The 21,221-nt window shown below is 38.3% G+C and overlaps 1 protein-coding gene across 6 annotated transcripts in view; it reads left to right on the top strand.

The window, feature by feature from the left end:
• Positions 1-12,143, top strand: part of LOC106508312 (BTB/POZ domain-containing protein KCTD18-like) — a 233,359-nt gene extending 221,216 nt beyond the window's left edge. For all 6 annotated transcript variants that reach the window (XM_085019141.1, XM_085019139.1, XM_085019142.1 and 3 more), the window contains one exon: positions 12,005-12,143. The gene's annotated coding sequence lies outside the window, so the exon portion shown is untranslated. The remainder of the gene's footprint in view (positions 1-12,004) is intronic.
• The last annotated feature ends 9,078 nt before the right edge of the window (positions 12,144-21,221 follow it).

Below are 21,221 nucleotides of genomic sequence, written 5' to 3'. Positions count from 1 at the left end.
AGGAAGAAAGAATTTTATTTTATTTTGTATTTATTTTTTATTGTTATTTCCCCCAACACACTTTTTTTTCCCTCTTCATTGTACAGCATGGGGATCCAGTTACAATTTTTTAGAGTTACTGAAAATTTCAAAAATAGTGCCAAGGGTTTCCATAAACATTTCACCCAGCTTCCTCTGTTGTTAACATTTTACATAACCTTGATACAACTAATCAAAACTAAGTAAACATTGATACAGTATTAACTCATCTTTAGACTATATTTGACTACCACAAATTTTCCCATTAATGTCTTTTTTGCATCCAAGTTACAACCAGGAGCCTCCTCCAATGTTCTTCAAGATCAGATAGTTTTACTGGTGAGTTCTAACAAATTCCAGAGACAAATAATTTCAGTCTTTCATAAACTATTCCAAAGACAAAAAAGAAGAAACACTTCTTAGTTTATTTTTATGAAATTTGTATATCTATGATACTTGAGGCCAATCTCACTTATAAACATTGATGCAAAAATTCAGACAAAATATTAGCAAATCAAACTCTGAAGTGTAAGGAAAATTAACAAATCATGACCAGGGTGGATTTACTCCAAGAGTGCATGCTTTATAACTTAGCATGTGGATTACTATTGATAATCAATTAATAAAACAAATTGATAGGAGTTCCCGTCATGGCTCAGCAGAAACAAATCTGACTAGCATCCATGAGGACGCAAGTTTGATCCCTGGCCTCGCTCAGTGGGTTAAGGATCTGGCATTGCCATGAGCTGTGGTGTAGGTTGCAGATTTGGCTCAGATCTGGCATTGCTGTAGCTCTGGTGTAGGCCAGCGGCTACAGCTCCGATTGGACCCCTAGCCTTGGAACTTCCATATGCCGTGGGTGAGGCCCTAGAAAGACAAAAAAAAAAAGAAAAAAGAAACGTTGATATAGTAAAAGAAAAAAAAAAATCATGGTCATCTCAGTAGTCGGAAAAAATGATAAAATTCAGCATACATTCTTGATAATGTATTCATTTCAAGTGTACAACATAACGATGCGATATTTGTATACATTGCAAAATGACTATTGCAGTACCATAGTTAGGCAGTTGTTTTTCTTATGTTGAGAACTTCTGATTTACTCTCTTAGCAACTTTCAAATACGCAAAACAGTATTATTATTAGTCTTTTTAGGGCTGCACCGTTCTCCCTTCATCAGTGCCAGCCCCCCTCTACCATAGGCTCCAGGCCGTGTCAGACAGTCCCCTGTCTCCTCCAGGGATTTTTAAAGGCCCCTGGTCTGCAGTACTAATAAGTCCTTCTCTCCCAGGTGGGTCCTAAGCCTTTCATGATAAGGGACTGACTTTAAGCTAATGGGACCTATCTTCTGGCTCCGCCCTGGGTCCCTCACTTATTCTTCCTGCTAGTGAAATGTTTGGAAGCAATGATGCCTTCTCTTGGATGAGATCATTCTAGGAATGCAGTGATTAAAGCCTAACATGTTTAAGAGAAAACGAGGTCGGAAGATGTTTCTCTGTGCCTTCAGTATAAAATTCTTATCAGTAAGTTTAACATGCTAGAAAACGAATTGCTGTTCACATTTTTGTTTGCATTCTCTGGAGGCACATTTGTGGATTCGTATTTGTGGTCATCATCAAAGGCTGTCATTATTCTCTGGAAGCCCAGGATGACAACTTTTGGGATAGTGATTAACAGCCAGTATTCATGGGTGATCGATGATGCAGCCTCATGAATATGGTTAAATGGCGTTATGGAACCGCAGAGATAAGAAATCTATACTGTTTAAACTCAGGCAGATTCGGAAGAACCACGGCATTGTGAGTAGTAACAGTGTTGCTACCTTTTCTCAGCTGTGGGACATACGAAATTAGCCAGGAACAACTCTTTTGACACTAAAGAGCAGGAAGGGATTGTATGTGGACTCTAAAAAGAATCTTCATCTGCACTGATTGGACAGCAAACAAATTCTTTGTGTCTTTTCTAGCAGTTACTTTAAAACTTCACTGATAAACCTCTATTTCCCAGCTTGGCCAATAAATTTTGGAATGCAATTTTAAAATCAAATTGTCTACAGTTAGGTCTCTGGGGAAAAAAAAACACATTTGATTATGGCCCCATACACCCTAGGACGGTCCTGGGTACTTGATGTCTATGTAATTCAGTAGATTACAAGCTCTACTTACCTCTCTCTCTTTTGTGTGTGTGTGTGTGTGTGTCTTTTTTGTCTTTTTAGGGCCAAATGCATGGCATATGGAGATTCCCAGGTTAGGGGTCTAATCAGAGATACAGCTGCTGGCCTACGCCACAGCCACAGCAACACAGGATCTAAGCCATGTTTGTGACCTACGCCACAGCTCACGGCAACGCCGGATCCTTAACCCACTGAACGAGGCCAGGGATCGAACCCACAACCTCATGGTTCCTAGTCAGATTCATTTCCACTGTACCATGATGGGAACTCCATTTTTTTTTTTTTAACCTCCCTCTATCTTTAAAATGAAAAATCAAAAGGTTTAAATGGAATCTTTCCATAATCTAGTCCTTGTTACCTCTTCAGTATTTGTTTTTGAGCTTTTCCATGGGTTGTTTTGGCTACAAAGTTGTGATCTTTTCTATCAGCCAGGCCCTCAATACCACAGTGATCTTTTCGAGTGCTGAGTAATCCCCTTATTCTCTTCAGTGGCAAGTCCAAAGTCTAAGCTCACTCCTCCACCTTTTGGCTAAAAGTAATTCCCTTTCTCTGACCCCTTACAGTAAATGCATTTTTCTTCTAATTCACACCCCCCCCCCACTACAACTTCCTCCTCTCTGATAATTCTTTCCTCCCAATACATAAATAAGTTGATTTTTTAAGCACTAAACAAATGAACAAACAATTCTTTTTCAACCCAACGTCCAGCTCAAAATAGGCTGCCACATCCTATTATGAACTACACGCTCCTGGCAGGCAACATTCACAGAATCAGCGTGGTGACTAGGTCCCCTGGGATTGACCATTACACAACATGAGCAATTGTCCCTCTTCAAACTGTCCCCTTTCCTATATAGTTACTCTTCCTGGGGGGAGGGGGGGAAGGCTATAAGCTACACTTGCTGTATCTTCTACCTCATCTTCTATTCTCTTCTCAACTGCCTGTGATCTGGCTTCTAACCTCCCCCACCCCAATGTCTGGTGCTAAGTCCAACAATTTCTTTCTTTCTTTTTTTTATAATGATTTTATTTTTTTCTATTTTAGTTGGTTTACAGTGTTCTGTCAATTTTCCACTGTACAGCAGAGTGACTCAGTCACACACACACACATATATATATATATTCTTTTTCTCACACCCTCCATCATGCTCCATCACAAGTGACTAGATATAGTTCCCAGTGCTATACAGCAGGATCTCATTGCTTATCATTCCAAAGGCAATAGTTTGCATCTATTAACCCCACATTCCCAGTGCACTCCACTCCTTTCCTCTCCCTCTTGGAAACCACAAGTCTCTTTTCCAAGTCCATGAGTTTCTTTTCTGTGGAAAGGTTCATTTGTGCCATACATTAGATTCCAGATATAAGTGATATCATACGGTATTTGTCTTTCTCTTTCTAACTTACTTCACTTAGTATAAGAGCCTCTAGTTCCATCCACGTTGCTGCAAAAAAGGTCAACAATTTCTTATTGCCAAATATAATGGATGTATCTCTAATTTTATGTTACCCAGAGATTATTTGAAGTTACAGACCATCCCTTACTTGAAGTTTTCTTTAACTTCCATCCTCTTCTGATTTTCCTTCCTTTTACCCCACTGGCCAGTTCACCAGTTCTCAGTTTCCTTCAAGATCTTTGTCCTCTGGACCCTCCTTAAAGGTCAATGTCTGGGGTTACATCCTAGATTTTCCATCCTCCTCTCTTTTTCCAGTTTCCTTGGGTGACATAATTGAAATACTTGGATTTATCTATAGTGGGGTCATGTTTTGAGACACAGAGTTTTGTGGGTGGAGATGAAGAGGAATTTTCTAAAGTCAAGTGTAAGGTATAATTTAGCTTTAGAGAGCCTTTTCATAGTCTGTGAACACAGAAGAGCCTTGTATCCCATAAGCCCCCATAGTTTTTCCTCCAGTGTTGAAAGAAAATGGAAGAAGATTGAACTTCAGCTGAGCATCAGGTTATATGTACTCGTCTTGAGTTTAGGACCATAAACTAAAAAAAAAAAAAAAAAAAAAAAGGCGCAGTATCTTTAAATACAAGACCAACACTCAGCATAGGGGGATGTTTAGACCAGGGAAACAGAAAAGAAGAGTTTTGTTTCTTGTGTTCACTTGGGGACATAGGCTGTGTGAGAGGAATGGTGGGAAAAATCATTGTATCATTTTAACTATTGATTTTCTCTATCCCTTTTATTTTTACACCAAAAAACAAAGGTGTATAGTTAGAGTTTTGTAAGCAAAATGTGCATGTGCACCCCACTACCTGCTTGTAAATAACTCCTTTCTTTATCTCCTGCATGGTCTTCTGAGACCAGGCTTACACGCTGGAGACACCCTTTATGGGCAGATTGTCTCTTCATCTTATACCCTCTCTAGACAGAACTCATCCTTCCACGACCACCCCCAACTATTCCCCTTCTCTAGTTCTGCCTGGAGGAATGATACCTTTGTTCAATCACCCAAGCCAACTACCTGAGAATCACCCCCTGGATCTTTTCTTTTCCTTAGCATCCACATTCCATAACAGTCATACTCATTCTGGTCTCTTAAAGTTTCTCGAAGCCTTTCTCTAGCTCTCCATCCCACTGCTATTGTCTTCATTTATACTTACTATCTTCCATCTTTTCCTAGAATTATTACATTGATTTGTGTGTTTTTTTCCCAGCTTCTATCATATCCCCTCTTCCTCCCACTAAGAAAAATTAAAAGTGCTTGAAATAAGGCCAAGGCAGACTTCAGACAGTATTACAAAGCTATAGTAATCAAGACAGTGTGGTACTGTACCAAAACAGACATACAAACCAATGGAACAGAATAGAGAACCCAGAAATAAACCCAGATACCTATGGTCAATTAATCTCTGACAAAGGAGGCAAGAATATAAAAGGGGAAAAAGACAATTGTCTTCAGCAAGTGGTGCTGGGAAAAAACTGGACAGCTTCATGCAAATCAATAAAACTAGAACACACTCTCATACCATGCACAAAAATAAACTCAAAATGGCTTAAAGACTTAAACATAAGAAACCACAAAAAAACTCCTAGAAGAGAACATAGGCAAAACATTCTCTGACAGCAACTGTACAAATGTTTTCTTAGGTCAGTCTCCCATGGCAACAGAAATAAAGGCAAAGATAAACTAATGGGACCTAATCAAACTGACAAATTTTGCACAGCAAAGAAACCATAAAAAAAAAAAAAAAAAGACAACCTACGTGGAATGGGAGAAAATAGTTTCCAATGACACAACTGACAAGGGCTTAATCTCTAAAATATACAAACAACTTATACAACATAACAGCAAAAAAAACCAACAACCCAATTGAAAAATGGGCAGAAAACCTGAATAGATAGTTCTCCAAAGAAGATATACAGATGGCCAACAGGCACATGAAAAAATTCTCAACATCACAAATTTTTAGAGAACTGCAAATCAGAACTATTATGAGGTACCACCTTGCACTGGTCAGGAGGGCCATCATTAACAGGTCAACAAATAACAAATGCTGGAGAGGGTGTGGAGAAAAGGGAACTCTCCTGCACTGTTGGTGGGAATGTATATTGGTACAACCACTATGGAAAACAGTATGGAGGTACCTCAGAAAACTAAATATAGAGCTACCATATGACCCAGCAATCCCACTCTTGGGCACATATCTGGACAAAACTTTCATTGAAAAAGATACATGCACCCGTATGTTCATTGCAGCACTATTCACAATAGCCAAGACAGGGAAACAACCTAAATGGTCATCAACAGATGAATGGATTAAGAAGACGTGGTGGAATACTACTCAGCCATAAAAGGAATAAAATAATGCCATTTGCAGCAACATGGATGGAAGTAGAGACTCACACTAAGTGAAGTAAGTTAGAAAGAGAAAGACAGATACTGTATAATATCACTAATATGTGGAATCTAATATATGGCACAAATGAACCTATCTGCAGAAAAGAAACAAACACATGGACATGGAGAACAGACTTGTGGTTGCCAAGGTGGAGGAGGAGGGAGTGGGATGGACTGGGAGTTTGTTTTGTAGATGCAAACTATTGGATTTGGAGTGGATAAGCAATGAGGTCCTGCTGTATAAAACAAGGAACTAAATCTAGTCATTGGTGATGGAACATGATGGAGGATAATGTGAGAAAAAGAATGTATGACTGGGTCACTTTGCTGTACAGCAGAAATTGACAGAACATTGTAAATCAACCATAATAAAAAAATAAAAATATTTTAAAAAATTAAAAAAAAATAAGGTCAAGGCAGTGCAAGAGGTCCTTTCAATGTGAAGTGTTGTTTAAGAGGTCTATCCAGTAATTATTTCATTAGAGAATATACTGCCATTGAAGTTTTAAAAATTATTATTATTACTGGAATTTATAAGGTAAGGGCTCATACTCTGTGAAGTTACATGTTAACTTGTAAATTTTTGCCTGGTAGAGATTCAAACAGTTTTGTCCCTAGAAGAGATAGTCCCAAGATTTTATTGCTCTACCACTAACCAGATCTCTTCTACTTAAAAGAATAGGGAAGTCATTTGATTCCTCTCCTGATGGCCTATATAAACCCCCATTCTTGAAGTCTCTGAGAACCAGCTTAACTGATTTACTGGTTCCCTCATTATTTAATGAGTTAAATCATTGACCAGTGTCCATCCCCTATTTCATCTTTGAAAGGAAGACTAGTCAAGGGCCCACACAAAGCACTGGGGGAGGCTGTGGCATCTGCTATTATCAGAGGGTCAGGAACACTTTGTGTACCAAAGAAAGCCTTGGCTTTAAAACCAGCAAGAGATAGTTTCCTCTAAATTTCTTAAGGGGGAAGAGGGGACCCTTTCATGCCTATAAATACTGTTTACTTTGACTGAAGGCAAAACTTGAAGTAGGAATAAAAAGCTTTAAAAAATTATACCTTTATATCATGCTGCTACTAATAAAGTATTTCCAAATTGCAAATCTGATTGTGTTATTTCTCTGTTTATTTCCCCTAACGACTCCCTGTAACCTTAAGGACTGACAGTTCTCATTCCTTAGCGTGGCACCTTCATGTCCTTCATGAAGGTGCCTTGATCCTGCCTACCCTTCTAGCCGAATCTCTTGTTATCCCCTCACCAACACTTTATGTTCTAACCATAAGACACAACTAGACACACAATACTGTCTTCTCTTTGTACGTGATGCTCTCTTCATGTAGAACACCTCCCCACTTCACCTCCACTGCCCCTTCCCCCTTTCCCTCCTCTCTACATTATTTACCTTCAAGGCTCAGCCTCGCTGTCACCTCCTGTAGATGCTTTCCCTGCGAGGCCTTGCTGGGTCAGGTTTTCCTCTCCCAGCTTCTCTCTGTGCTTCCTGCTGTTACAACACTCACCGTATTCTCTCCAATTCCTCACTTACTTGCCTGTTTCAGAGACTAAAGCTAGACTGTAAGCTCTTGAGTGAGGAACTGAATTGAATATCTCTTAAATACCTATGTTTGGATGGTACTGTTAAGAAAATGACCTCTTTGCCTCATCTGCCTCAGCAAAGAGCGCATTTTTGTGGTACAATTGTGTAGAATTTATTGACTAGCAACAATGTGCTAAATACAAGCAAAGTTAGATGTACCTGGTTTCCAATGGCCCTTGTTACTAAATTTAACTGTATTTTTATTGATTTTTTTCTTAATGCTATCATCGATGAAAGAAAATAAAATTTTATTGAACTTTTGGCTAAGAGAGGTTGTTACACACGTCCTCATCTCAGAGTCATTAAGTTCTCAGATTTTTATTCATACTTTGAGTTTTGCCTGCAGTCAAAGTAACCAGTATATATAGACATGAAAGTGTTCCCGTTTTTTTCCCCCAAGAAATTTAGAGGAAATTATCTCTTGCTGGTTTTAAGGCCAAGGCTTTCTTTGGTACACAAAGTGTTCATGATAATAGTGGATGCCACAGGTTCCCTGAGTGTTTCGTGCGGGCCATTGACTAGTCTTTCCTCTCAACCACTTCAAACTGTGCTTCATCTACGCAAGTGACATTTCATTGGGTGATTTCCTATTGACAGATGTCTTTCTTGTGCTTTCCTAAATACTGTTCTGTCTGGAGCAAGTTGGTTCTCTTTGGCAGAATACACTGCTCGTGAGAAGTTTCCTAATGAGAAGAATCCTAGACTTCGAGGCCGAGTATCAGCCATGTAAGGAAAAGCATAGCTGCATGAGGATTAGAACTTTACACGTGTGCTTGACTTCAGGCTCCACCCAGAGCAAGGAAGGCATCAGGGTAAATCTTCTTAAGCTGTGGCTCACTCTGAACCACCCTCCCAGATGTCAAGGTTCATGGTAAGATGCATTCAGTCAATGCCCTGAAGTACTTTGAGCCTCTAAATATTTCAAAGAGAGTGCTTCATTCTTTCATCCCAGGTTAGAAAAGCATCCTTAGGAAAGCTGAAATAGAGTTACATGATGGTCTCATATTAGATTCCTTATTTTTTAGATAAACAAGCACCTCTTCTTATTAGTGAATGCTTCTCAGAAGATTTTTAAAAACCAAAGTCTCAGGTGATATGAATGTTCCTGCCTAGTTGCAGTAGGATTGGTTGGATCAGTGGTTTTCAAACTAAGTTCTGCATGTCCCAATGGGTCCCCCAGAAATCTCTCAGGTTCAAAAGGGGTGAGTAAATGATGGTCCCCAGCCCAGTTTCAATATGTGCAGCTCTATTTTTAATCCATTTTATATAAATTGGGCTCTAACACATATTTCATTTGGAAAAAGAGGGCTCCACTGCTTAAAGATAAGTTTATAAAAAGAAAGCAGAACTAGAATTCCCCCCACCCCTTTTTGGATTCAATGGTGAGCTTACACTGCATGCAAATAAAGTAGGCTTAAGATACTGATATTGCTGCTAGTGTAAAGCAGTGACACTTTATTTATTTTTATTCATTTATACTAAAAATGTCTATTGAACTTCTCCTACATGCTAGGCACTGTTCTGGGTGCCGGGATATAGCTAAAAATAGGTGAGGTACCTGCCCTCGTGGATCGTGTAGTCTAGTGGAAAGATGGGCAGTTAACTAAGTAATTTTCATGCACTGTGATAACTAGGTATGTGTGTTGGGGGAAGGGAGTCAAGAAAAGCTTCTGAGTGTTAATTAAGCAAAGACGGGAGGTAGGAGTATGTAAAAGCCTGGGGGTGAGAGACATCATGGCTCTCTTAAAGAACTGAAAACAAATGTGTTAACTCTGGAGTGCAGAGTTCAAGACAGAGAAGCCTCGTAAACTCTTCTAAGGAGTATGGACTTTTACGTGAGAGTCATGGGAAGCAGTGGAGCCAAATGATCAGGTTTCTCTTTTTAAAAGCTTCCTCTGGCTGTAAAGTAGAGAACAGAATGAAGAGGAGCAGAGCAGGGAAGCAGAGGAAGGGCTGTTAGAGCGTTTTGCCAAGTGAGAGATAAGGGTGCCCTGGGTGAAGGGAGCACAAGGGCGGGCAGAGAGAGGTGTCCAGATTCCAGGGATGAGGCAGGGTTAGATTTCACTGGGTCTGCTGATTGATGGGGTGAGTGTTGAGTATGGAAGAAGGAGTGTCAAGGATGCTATTCAGTTTTCTGGCCCAGGCAACTGAGTGGATAGTGGAGACAGGAGACAGTCCAGTTTAGAGGGAAGATGAGATTTATTTTGGATGTGTGTTGGAGATCCCTGTGGGCCATCCGCATGTAGATGTTGAGGAAGCAGCTGGATGTTTATGTACGTAGGTCAGGACCCAGCCTAGGCTAGAAAGATAGATGTGGGACTTTTCAAGTAGACAGGGTGATCAGCATTTTGAGAGGAGAGTGAATGACAGCTCCTAGAGAGGCTGAGTAGGCTGCAAAAAGAAGGGTGGCTTTAAAAGGTGGTCAAGAAAAGAGGGCAAGGAGAAGGAAAATAAGAGAATTTGGTTTCACAGAAATCAAGAGAATGGTTTGAGGCTGAGTGAGTGAGATACGGTGTTAAATTTTACGCAGGTCACAGTGTGAAAAGTCTCTTTAAAATGCAAGCCTGTCTTCTGTCAGTGACAATATTCACAAGCTGTCTAGGATTATCTTCAGTCTAGTCGAAAAGTTCTCTGTGCTAATCCAGGAACAAGCCTCATGCGTAACTGTACCAAAATAACCAGGAGATAGGACACTTTTAATTCTCAGTGGATTTCTGTATCAATGTGTAATTTCTGAAAATATCTGAATAAGTTTAAATACCAAATATCCAGTGATTGAAAAATCCCTACCCGTATGCATGTGGGCAAGTAGCCAAGGCTCTCTCTAATGTGATTTCTCTGAAAACTCAAAAACCAAAAGGAAGAATTCCACATGGTATATTCTTTAATGTAGTGTAATGTTAGTATTATGTAAAAATATAATAAATATAACCTGGAAATAAATAACTAGAGTTAAGTAGAATCTACACACATACCCTAAAACTCTTCGCAAAGTCATATTAACCCACAACTACATTTTCCTCAGACTTACTTTCACCTTCCACCTGGCTTTCCTTACATTCTGTCCCTTATTCACCTTTCTACCTGTACTATTGGGGTTAACTTTAAGGGAGCTGTGATTGTTGGTGAACATGTTGAGTTTGAGATTCTTCACAGAATGGGAGGTAGTGTTTCCCACAAGGTTAAGACATTCTTTGCAGAGTTCACTGTTCTATAAACTACATGGCTGGAGGAAACTTAGGGATTACCTGCCTGTCTTCTTCCTCTTCCAGTCAAATACATTGGAGTATAAGGAAATGAGGTGGGAGTTCCCTGGTGGCTCAGTAGGTTAAGGATCTGGTGTTGTGACTGCTGTGGCTTGGGTTGCTGCTGTAGCACAGGTTCGATCCCTGGCTCGGGAACTTGTGCAAACCACAGTCATGGCCAAAGGAAGAAAGAAAGAAAAAGAAAGAAAGAAAGAAAAGAGGTATCTCGAGCAGTGACATATCAGGCACTGAGTGGGCAGCTGAAGCAGGTCTGCATACAGCCTGCCCTGGATGTATAAAAATAATGCATACTGGAAAAGACAGAAAGAACTAAAATATATTCTGTCCTATTTTATACTGCAAGACTAAATCTGTTCATGTCAAGTTGTTAAGTCATTTAAATGCAAAATAAAGAAAAAAGGTTTACTTCTGTATGTTTGAGAGACATTGTGAGAAATAGTCCACAAATAAGAATTTTTTATTTACTGTTTCACTGCATTTTATGCAAACATTTGTTTCCAAAGAGATCAAAGATGGGGGAAATACACACTGATTTATTCTGTGACAGTCTGTGTAGCCTGAATCTTGGTCCAGGGTCCTTTCCAATAGTGCACTCAAGTTCATCCATCATCTCTTTCCCAGTAGTGCCAATACTTTGACTTTCCTATGAGATGTCAGGAATTCATGTGGGTTCTTGGACAGGACTGGTAAGGGACAGGGCAAGATGGGGCCAGGAAAGACTGTTAAATCCAGCTGTCCCTGGGCCAGGTTGGTGTAAGAGCGAAAATGGCTTTCTGTGGACAGATGCACCCCTGAGCTGCCAAGGAGCTTGTTGGGATGGTAGAAGAGGTAGCTCTCTAATTATTGGAAATCCAAAACCCATGGTAGATGACAGAGTGTAAAGAAAGACCTTGGACTTTGGAGTAAATGGACTTGGCTTAGAAGCACAGCTGTGCATCTTAGTAGCAATGAGACTTTACAAATTCATTTTAACTTCTCTAAGCCCTCCATTTCTTCATCTGTAAAATTTGATTGTGACGATATCATGAAAGTATGTAAAGAACTCAGCACATTTAATTAGTAAGTTTTAATTTCTGTTTTCTTCACTTTAAACTCCTTAGGTTCCTCCAATCTTAGGCTCTCTCTCTTCACATCCTAACTAAATGGCTCTGCTAAAGGAATACTCAAGTTTTTGCTGAAATACCCTTGAAGAAAACCCCCATGGAACTTGGACCTACATTTTCAGGAGGAATTGGCATGGTAAGCCAACACTACTGGCTTTCCTCCACCCCCGGTTTTATTGAGATATAATTGACAGATAACATTGTATGAATTTAAAGTATACAATGTAATAATTTGATTTATGTATATGTTGCAAAGTTATTACCACACTAAGATTAGTTATCATTTATCCCCTCAAATAATGGCCACTTTTTTTTCATTGTGATGAGAAATTTGAAGATCTACTCCCTTAGTAACTTTCAAATATGCAATATAGTATTGTTAACTACAGTCGTCATGTTATACATTACGTACCCAGAGCTTACTTACCTTGTAAGTGGAAGTTTGTGCTTTTGACCATCTTCACCTAATTCCCCCATTCCCCCATTTCCTATCTATTCCCCACTCTCTACCTTTGGCAATTACAAATCTGATCTTTGGTTCTATGAGTTTGGTTTCTTTATATTCTACCTATAAGTGAGATTATATGGTATTTGTCTTTCTCTGTCTTATTTCACTTAGCCTAACACCCTCAAGTTTCATCTAGGTTATTGCACATAACACCATTTCCTTCTTTCTCTTGGCTGAATTATGTTCTATTTGGTGTCTACGTACCACAATTTCTTTATCCATTCATCTGTTGATGGCCCCTTTAGTTGTTGCCATGTCTTGCCTATTGCAAATAATCCTGCAGTGAACATGAGATGCAGATATTTTTTCGAGATACCGATGTCATTTCCTTTGGATATAACCCAGGAGTAGAATTGCTGGATCATATGGTACTTCTAGTTTTATTTTTTTGTTTTTTTGAGGAACATTCATACTATTTTCTGTAATGGCTTTACTAATACATTGCTACCAACAGTGCTCAAGAGTGCCCTTTTTTCCACATTTTCTTCAGCATTTGGTACCTCTTGTCTTTTTGGTAATAGTCATTGTTACAGGTATGAGGTCATAAAGTGGTTTGGAATTGCATTTTTCCAATAATTTGTGATGGCCAACACTTCGTGAAAGAGAAAAATTGCTTGCGATTTATAATACCAAAATGATTCCAAAGGAAATTCTTTGCTGAACAGAATGTTGGGTGTGAAGCTGCAAGGTTAAGAAATTTCATTATCTTGTTCTGCATTGGAAACTTTTTATTTATTTATTTTTTGCAGGAGGTGGAAGGGGAGGGCTGGGCCAAGGAAGAGTGCAGAGAGATCTAGGAACTAGGGAAAACCAAAGCCTGTGTGTGGACAAGATGAAAGGGTGAAGAGGTAACTGAGGGGAACCTTGTAAGGGGAACTGAGAGATTTAATAGGAGTTTCTGAGACAGTTTGCCATGTGGTACTTGATAGAACCCTTTCGCACATCTCTCCACGAAACCTACAATAAAACCTGTGTGTCTTACTAATGTCTCGAGGGAGCTGAATTTGTTCTTGTTGAGAAGTGTAGAAGTGCTGGGTCCTACTTCAAAGTGTCTGTGAGCCCAGGACAGGGTTGCCTGTCCAGACATAACTGTGTCATATTGCTTAGCTATCAACATCCTCTCCTCTGTCCAAACATATGCATTAGTTTTAAAAAGCAAAATAAAGAATTAAGCACCTGAAAGCCATCATTACTAGACTCAGAACCACACATCTTATCTGGGAAGGATGAAGGTGGTTCTTTCTGGCAAAGGGACACCAAATCCAGAAGATTTTAGCCTAACCTGGAACCTCATATGATGGTTATAGAGCTTCCACTGCTAATCTTTCTGATCTGGACAATGTCACTTGTTCTGAACTTTGAACTGATGTGGCAAAATTTGTGTGAAAAGTCAAGGAATAAAGCAGTATTCAGTAAATCCTCAGGCAGAGATATTCAACTGACTGAGAACACCTTGTATGCCCAGAAAACCAACAGCAGCAGCCTTCCCAGCTCATTTGTGAGGTAATGGGGTAAAATGGGATAATTTTCAGAGCTTCCAACAGAGCTTGTGGTCACAGTTAGCTCTGTAGCTCTATCTCCCCACAATTCTTGCTTTTTCACAGTAGAACTTGTTCTATTAGAAAGCTTTTAAGAAAAGGCTTCAGAAAAACACATACTTCAGAAAAACCGATAGGAGTGGAAATTGCATAGAATGCAGATGACAGAGTCCAGAAGAGAATGCCGGAAGCTTTTAAGATTTGAGAGTGGTGTGTAGTGTACTGCTTTGAAATAATGGCTACTCAAAAGAATAGAGCTGTAGGAATTTGTTGTGGGAGCTTAATTGCTTCAAGCCTTTGGTGCCACTTCCAAAACAGCCACTCTTTTAATTGGAAAATTGGTTTCTACGGAATGACTAACAGGTACAAATGAGTGGATGATGCTGTTCTGCAAAGATAACATGAAGATAGCTCTGAATGCACTATCTTGAGCCCTCACATAAGCCAGTTCTAAAAATTGAGCATCATGGTGAGAGGAAGGAGGGTGAGACTCAGAGTCAAATGGCCAAGATGAAAACCCCAGCTCTAATAGTTGATACCTGTCAAGCAGCAGGTCACTCAGTTCTTCTGAGACTCCATATCCTCTTCTATCAAATGAGGTATTATATGTCACATGATTGTTATGCAACTCACTGGGTATAAAATATAGATGGAAGCACTTTATATATATTTTTTCGGATTATTTTCCATTATAGGTTATTACAAGATATTGAATATAGTTCTCTGTGCTATATAGTACATCTTTGTTGCTTATCTATTTTATACATACTAGTTCCTATCTCTTAATCTTATACCCCTAATTTATCTCTCACAGTTTTCCCCTTTGGTAACGATAAGTTTGTTTTCTATGTCTGTTAAGTCTGTTTGTTTTGTATGTAGATTCATTTGTATAATTTTTTTTAGATTCCACATATAAGTGATATCACACAATATTTGCCTTTCTCTGTCTGATTTACTTAACTTACTATGATAACCTTTAGGTCCATCTATGTTACTACAAATGGCAATATTTCATTTCACTTTTATGGCTGAGTAATATACCATTGTGTGTGTGTGTATACACCATAAATGTATATCACGTCTTCTTAAAGTAATCATCTGTTGATGGGCAACTGACTTGCTTCTATGTCTTGGTTATTGTAAATAATGTGCCATGAACATCAGGGTTCATGTATTTTTTTAAATTAGAGTTTTTGTCTTTTCTTGATATAGGCTCGGGAGTGGTATTGCTGGGTCATATGGTAACTCTATTTTTAGTTTAAGTTTTTTCATTCTGTTTTTTTTTTTATAGTGTCTGCATCAATTTATTGTCCCACCAACAGTGTAGGAAAATTCTTTTTTCTCCACAGTCTCCAGCTTTTATTCTTTGTACATGATAGCCATTCTGTGATGTGATATCTTGTTGTGGTTTTGATCTGCATTTCTCTAATAATTAGTGACACTGAACACTTTTTATGTACCTGTTGGTTTAATGGAAGCACTTAAAAGTTTCTTCCAAATGATAAAAGTAATACATGTTTAGTGCAAGAAACTTGGAGAACAGAAAAAGACAAAGGGAAATACCAAAGTACCCATAATTTTACCAGCCAAGGAGAACAGTTAGTATTTCAATGTCTCCAATCTTTTTTTATGTATGCATACACACACTTTTTAAATTTTTTGAATGTCTTTATTGAGGTTTAAGTCACATACCATAAAATTCACCCATTTAAAGTGTACAATTCAATGGCTTTTAGTACTTTCAAGTGTTATGCAGCCATCATTACAACCTAATTTTATACCCTAAAAGCCCATCCTCCTTACCCTCCACTCTCTATTTCCCCTCCCTCAGCCTTAGAAAACCACTAATCTACTTTCCATATCTACGGATTTGCCGGTTCTTGGACATTTCATTTAAATGGAGTTGTATACAATATGCGGTCTTTTACTGACTGGGGCTTTTTTCACTTAAGGTATTGTTTTCAAGGAGAATTTATATATGCTGTGCTTGCAGCATGTGGAAGTTCTTGGGCCGGGGATTGAACCCTATGCCACAGCAGTGACCTGAGCTACTGCAGTGACAATGCCAGATCCTTAACTGCTAGGCTACCAGGGAACTCCCAAGGCGTAAGTATTTTCTTAATATAAAATCAAGTTGAAAACAGAAGCAATCCTGGGCCAGAGTTTTAAAACACAATACTGTTTGGTTTGGTGATCCAGCTCCCCAACCCTCAGGCCTCCCCTCCCTAAGTGGTTTCCCAATTCTGGACTTATCTCCTCCCCCACAAACAGATGTCTTGTCCAATGCCTCAATCTGTGGAGATCTGTTTTATCTCAAATCTCACAAACTCACTGCAGGTAAGCAATTATGAGCAGTGGGGACTTAATATCCTATTCTTCCCAGTGATAATTAATTTAAGAGGATAATTCCTTAATAACAATAATAGTTTTCATTTTGGAGCCCTAGCTAAGGGCTGGGCTCTGCGCTAAGCACATTTCTATACCTTATCATTGGTAATTCTCACTAACCACAGAGGTGTATATTAATATTATAATTTCACAGAGGAGAAGATAGAAGTTGAAAGACATTAAGTAACTTTCCCAAGGCAAGCCATTTATCAAATGGCAGAATCAGGATGTCCATCCAGATGTGTTTGATATTAAGGTCCATGCTCCTAATTATTTGATTTCATAGAGTTTAAGACTCACATTTTTTGTGTTTTGGTATCTCTGAAATTGGGATGCCTCTTCCAGTTGGTGCTGTTTTATTATAAGAGGCATTGTTATTACTTTCTTAGTGGCACTTAAAATAGTGGTACATCTTATGACTGATTATATCTTTGTTTTAATAAAACCTGGTGTAAAATAATATTGCCTCCCTAAAGGAAATAACCTTTAATAATGAAACTTAAGGCACCAGTGACAAAGTTAGGCGGCAAGGAGGAGATGAGTTTTGTGGGGGAAAGTTCCCCCTCAACATAGCAATGTATCTCATAATACAAATGCCTACTGCTTCTTCTGTGGATAAAAGTGATCTGATAAATGCTATCCTCATAATGCCTTAATCACAAACAAGTATATTTTCCGAACATATGCTGAAATGGAAAGACTTTGACATTTAAGTTTTTCCATTACAGTATAGAGCAATGATGGTCTTGTAAGACCAGTTAAAGAGGTGTCCCAGTTATTCAAATCGATTTTAATTGGATTTAATTTTTAAAAGTTATGAAAATTTTAAAGGATAACATCCCAACTCTGATAAAGTTGAGGAATCACTGACTTACAGCAAGTTGATATTAAGATATTAGACACATATTTGCAATACCTCATGTATTTCTGTATTCTCTTCTCATAATTTGTGCCCACGACATGTTTGAGAGGAAAATGAATATAAATGTTTTTGCACAAAAAATTCCCTCCCAATATTTTTCTTTCTGTTTTCTAGCAGAGGCATTGTTACTGGAGTGCCCTCTGATTTTTCCAGAGCAAGAATGAGAGTGAAGTAGAAGGAGGCAAGAGAAAGCTTGTGAATACTCACCTGTAATTTATTAGGCTTTCCCATCCTGTATGGAGATTCACCCAGTTGAGCTGGAGTCCATCTTTTCTTTTTCTGGACCAATCTCTAACTAGAAACTTAAAAGAGAAAGACAGATATGGAGAAAAGAGGGAGAGGGAGAGGAGGGGAGGGCAGGGGGCCAGAAGGCAGGGGCTAACATTATCAGGTGGTCTTTTTTTAAAAAGAGCGCCCTCTGGAGTTCCTTCTGTGGTGCAGTGGGATTGGTGGCCTCTTGGGAGCACTGGGAAGCATGTTTAATCCCAGGCTTGACAGAGTGGATTAAGGAACCAACATTGACACAGCTGTTGCTTAGGTTGCGACTCTGGCTCGGTTCTGGTCCCTAGCCAGGGAACTCCATATGCTGTAGGGCAGCCAAAAAACCAAAAAAAAAAAAAACCCCAAAAAACCCTTCCTCTGGTTGCTGTGTGTGAGAGAAGAGGTTAGAGAACTGTTCTTGAAGGTAAGGCGTGGATTCTTGTCCTGACTTTAACAGATGTTGGATGACTGAGGCAATGCATTGAACTTGGTTTCCTAATTAGGTTAATTGTGTCTGTCAGATCTAGCTTACAAGTTGATAAAATGATACATACAAAGTGTTTCGAAGAAGCTCAAAGGAAGACACAAATACAAAAATTAATTTAGATGGCAGAGTGCTACATAGCAGAGCTTCTGTGATAATTAACCACAAAACACTTATTAAGCACATATTTTTCATTTTGTTTTCAAAGTAGCAATTATGAGAAAGATATTAGTAGCCTCAGTTTAGAGCTGAGAAAACCAGACTTAAAGAAGTTATGCTCTTTTCCCAAGGTCACCCTTGGCTTAGTGGCAGAACCAGGATTCAAACTCAGATATGGCTGACTCCTAAGCCATATCTTAAGTCCCTCTGTTTACATCTTCAATCTTCTATTTATCACATTTATTGTGAGAACCACAGAAAATGTCAGTGCTTAAAATAAAATAATAGTTCATTTTGCTCACAAACTTTGCCCAAGCTTATTTATATAAGCTTGCCTTTTTTTTCTTCTCAGTGTTGTTTTTGGCTTATAAAACTGTTTTTCTATTATAACTGAGTTAGATGAGCAGCTGGAATGATAGCAGACAAGAGCTGAATGTCAACAAGCAAGCAGGTCATCCTTTTTCGCAAATCTTAGGAGCAGCTGGATAATATTTTAGCCCGGAAACATCTGATTATGATCATCCTTAGTGTAATTGACATGATACGAAATAAGTTTGCTGAGTTATAGGAACTTTTTTCTTTCTTTTTAAAATTGAGATATAATTGACATGTAACACTGTAAGTTTAAGGTATACAAGGTGTTGATTTGATACATTTATATATAGCAATATGATTACTATTTTAGTGTTAGCTAACATCTCTATCACATCACATAATTATCATTTCTTTTTTGTGGTGAGAACAACTAAGATCTATTCTCCTGCCAACTTTGAAGTTTATAGTACAGTAAAACTGTATCATTCCAGTGTTGGCTATAATCATTATGCTGTGCACTAGATCCCCAGAACGTATATATCTACTACTTTCAAGTTTGTATCCTTAAAGAACACCTCCCTGATTTTCCCACCCCATCCCCTGAAAACCACCATTCTACTCTCTGTTTTTACAAGGTCAGCTTTTTCAGATTCCACACATGAGTGATGTCATACAATATTTGTCTTTCTCTGTCTGACTTTTCTCACTTTGCATGCCCTCAGGGTCCATCTATGTTGTTGCTAATGGCAAGATTTCCTTCTTTCTCATGGTCAGATAATATTCCTGTGTGTGATACATGACACACATATTGCATCTTCTTCATTCATCCATCCTTTGATAGACACTTAGGTTGTTTCCATCTTTGGCTATTGTGGATAATGCTGCATGAACATGGAAGTGCAGATATCTTTTCAACATCCTGTTTTCATTTCCCTTGGATATATACCCAGAAGTGGGATCACTGGAACATATGATAATTTCTTGAGGAATCTCTGTACTGTTTTCCATAGTGGCTGAATCAGTGCATATTCCCACCAGCAGTGCACAAGTGTTCCCTTCTCCCCACAACCTCACCAGCATTTGCTGTCTCTTTTCTCCTTGGTGATAGCTATTCTAACAGGAGTGAGGTGATACTTCATTGTGGTTTTATTTGCATTTTGCTGATGATTAGTGACATTGAGCATCCTTTCGTGTACCTGTTGGACATTTGCATACTTCTTTGGAAAAATGTCTATTCAGTTCCTCTGTCCACTTTTAAATCAGACTTTGTGTTTTTTATTATTGAGTTGTATGAATTTATATATTTTGGCTATTAATTCTTTATTCAATATATGACTTGCAAATATTTTCTTCCATTTAGTAAGTTGTCTTTTCATTTGTTGATTACTTATTTTGCTGTGCAGAAGCTTTTTAGTTTGATGTAGTCCCACTTACTGGTTTTTGCTTTTACTGCTTGATACTTTGCCATCATATCCAAAAAATCATTTCCCACTGTATCAAGGAGGATTCTTCCCTCTTTTTTCCTCCAGGCATTTTATAGTGCTATCAGTTCTTATGGTTAACTCTTTAATCTATTTCAAGTTAATTTTTGTGAGTGGTGTAAAATAGGGGTCCAGTTTCATTGCTCTGCATATGGTTATCCAGTGTTGCAGCACCATTTCCTGAAGAGTCCATCCTTTCCCCATTGAGTGTTCTGGGTTCCCTTATCTATTAGTTTACTATATATGCTCGGGTATATTTCTGGGCTCTTTATTCTGTTCCATTGGTCTTTGTGTCTATTTTTGTGCCAGTACTATACTTCTTTTTATTTTATTGAAGCATAGTTGATTTAGAACATTGTGTTAATTTCTATTTTATAGCAAAGTGACATACATATATTCTTTTTTATGTTCTTTTCCATTATGGTTTATCACAGGATATTGAATATAGTTCTCTGTGCTATACAGTAGGACCCTGTTGTTTATTCTATTTTTAATAGTTTGCATCTGCTAAACCAAAATTCCCAGTCTTTCCCTTCCCCACTCCTCTCCCCCTTGGCAACCATGAGTCTAGTATCATGCTATTTTATTACCATAGCTTTGTATTATAGTTTGAAATCAGGAGTATGATGTCTCCAGCTTTGCTCTTTCTCAGGATTGCTTTCACTATATGAGGATCTTATATGGTTCTATAGAAATTGCAGAATTTTTAAAATATTTCTGTTGAAAATTACCTTGGAATTTTGATATAGATAACATTGACTCTATAGCTCACTTTGAGGAGTATGGACATTAACAGTATTTTTCTGATCCATGAACAACGGATATTTTTCCATTTGTTTATGTCTTCTTCAGTTTCTTTTATTGAAGTCTTGTTGTTTTCATTGTATAGCATTTTCACTTTTTTTGGTTAAATTATTCATAAATATTTTATTGATTTGATGTTACTGTAACATCAAATCAATGGAATAGTTTTTTGGTTTTTTTTTAGGCATTTTGTTGTTAGAGTATAGAAACACAACGGATGTCTATATATTGATTTTATACCCTGAAAATTTACTGAATTAGTTGATTAATTCCAACAGTTTTCTATTGAGTCTTTAGGATTTTTCATATATAAAACCATGTTACCTACAAATAATGGTAATTTTACTTCTTTTC

This window comes from Sus scrofa, chromosome 3 (genome assembly GCF_054392235.1).
Source record: "Sus scrofa isolate SSC_HxYL_T2T_F1_AM1 chromosome 3, Sscrofa_HxYL_maternal_Yorkshire_Landrace_v2.0, whole genome shotgun sequence".
Taxonomy (NCBI): Eukaryota; Metazoa; Chordata; class Mammalia; order Artiodactyla; family Suidae; genus Sus; species Sus scrofa.
The sequence above is the reverse complement of the archived record's forward strand: the minus strand, read 5'-3'. Positions and strand labels throughout refer to the sequence as shown.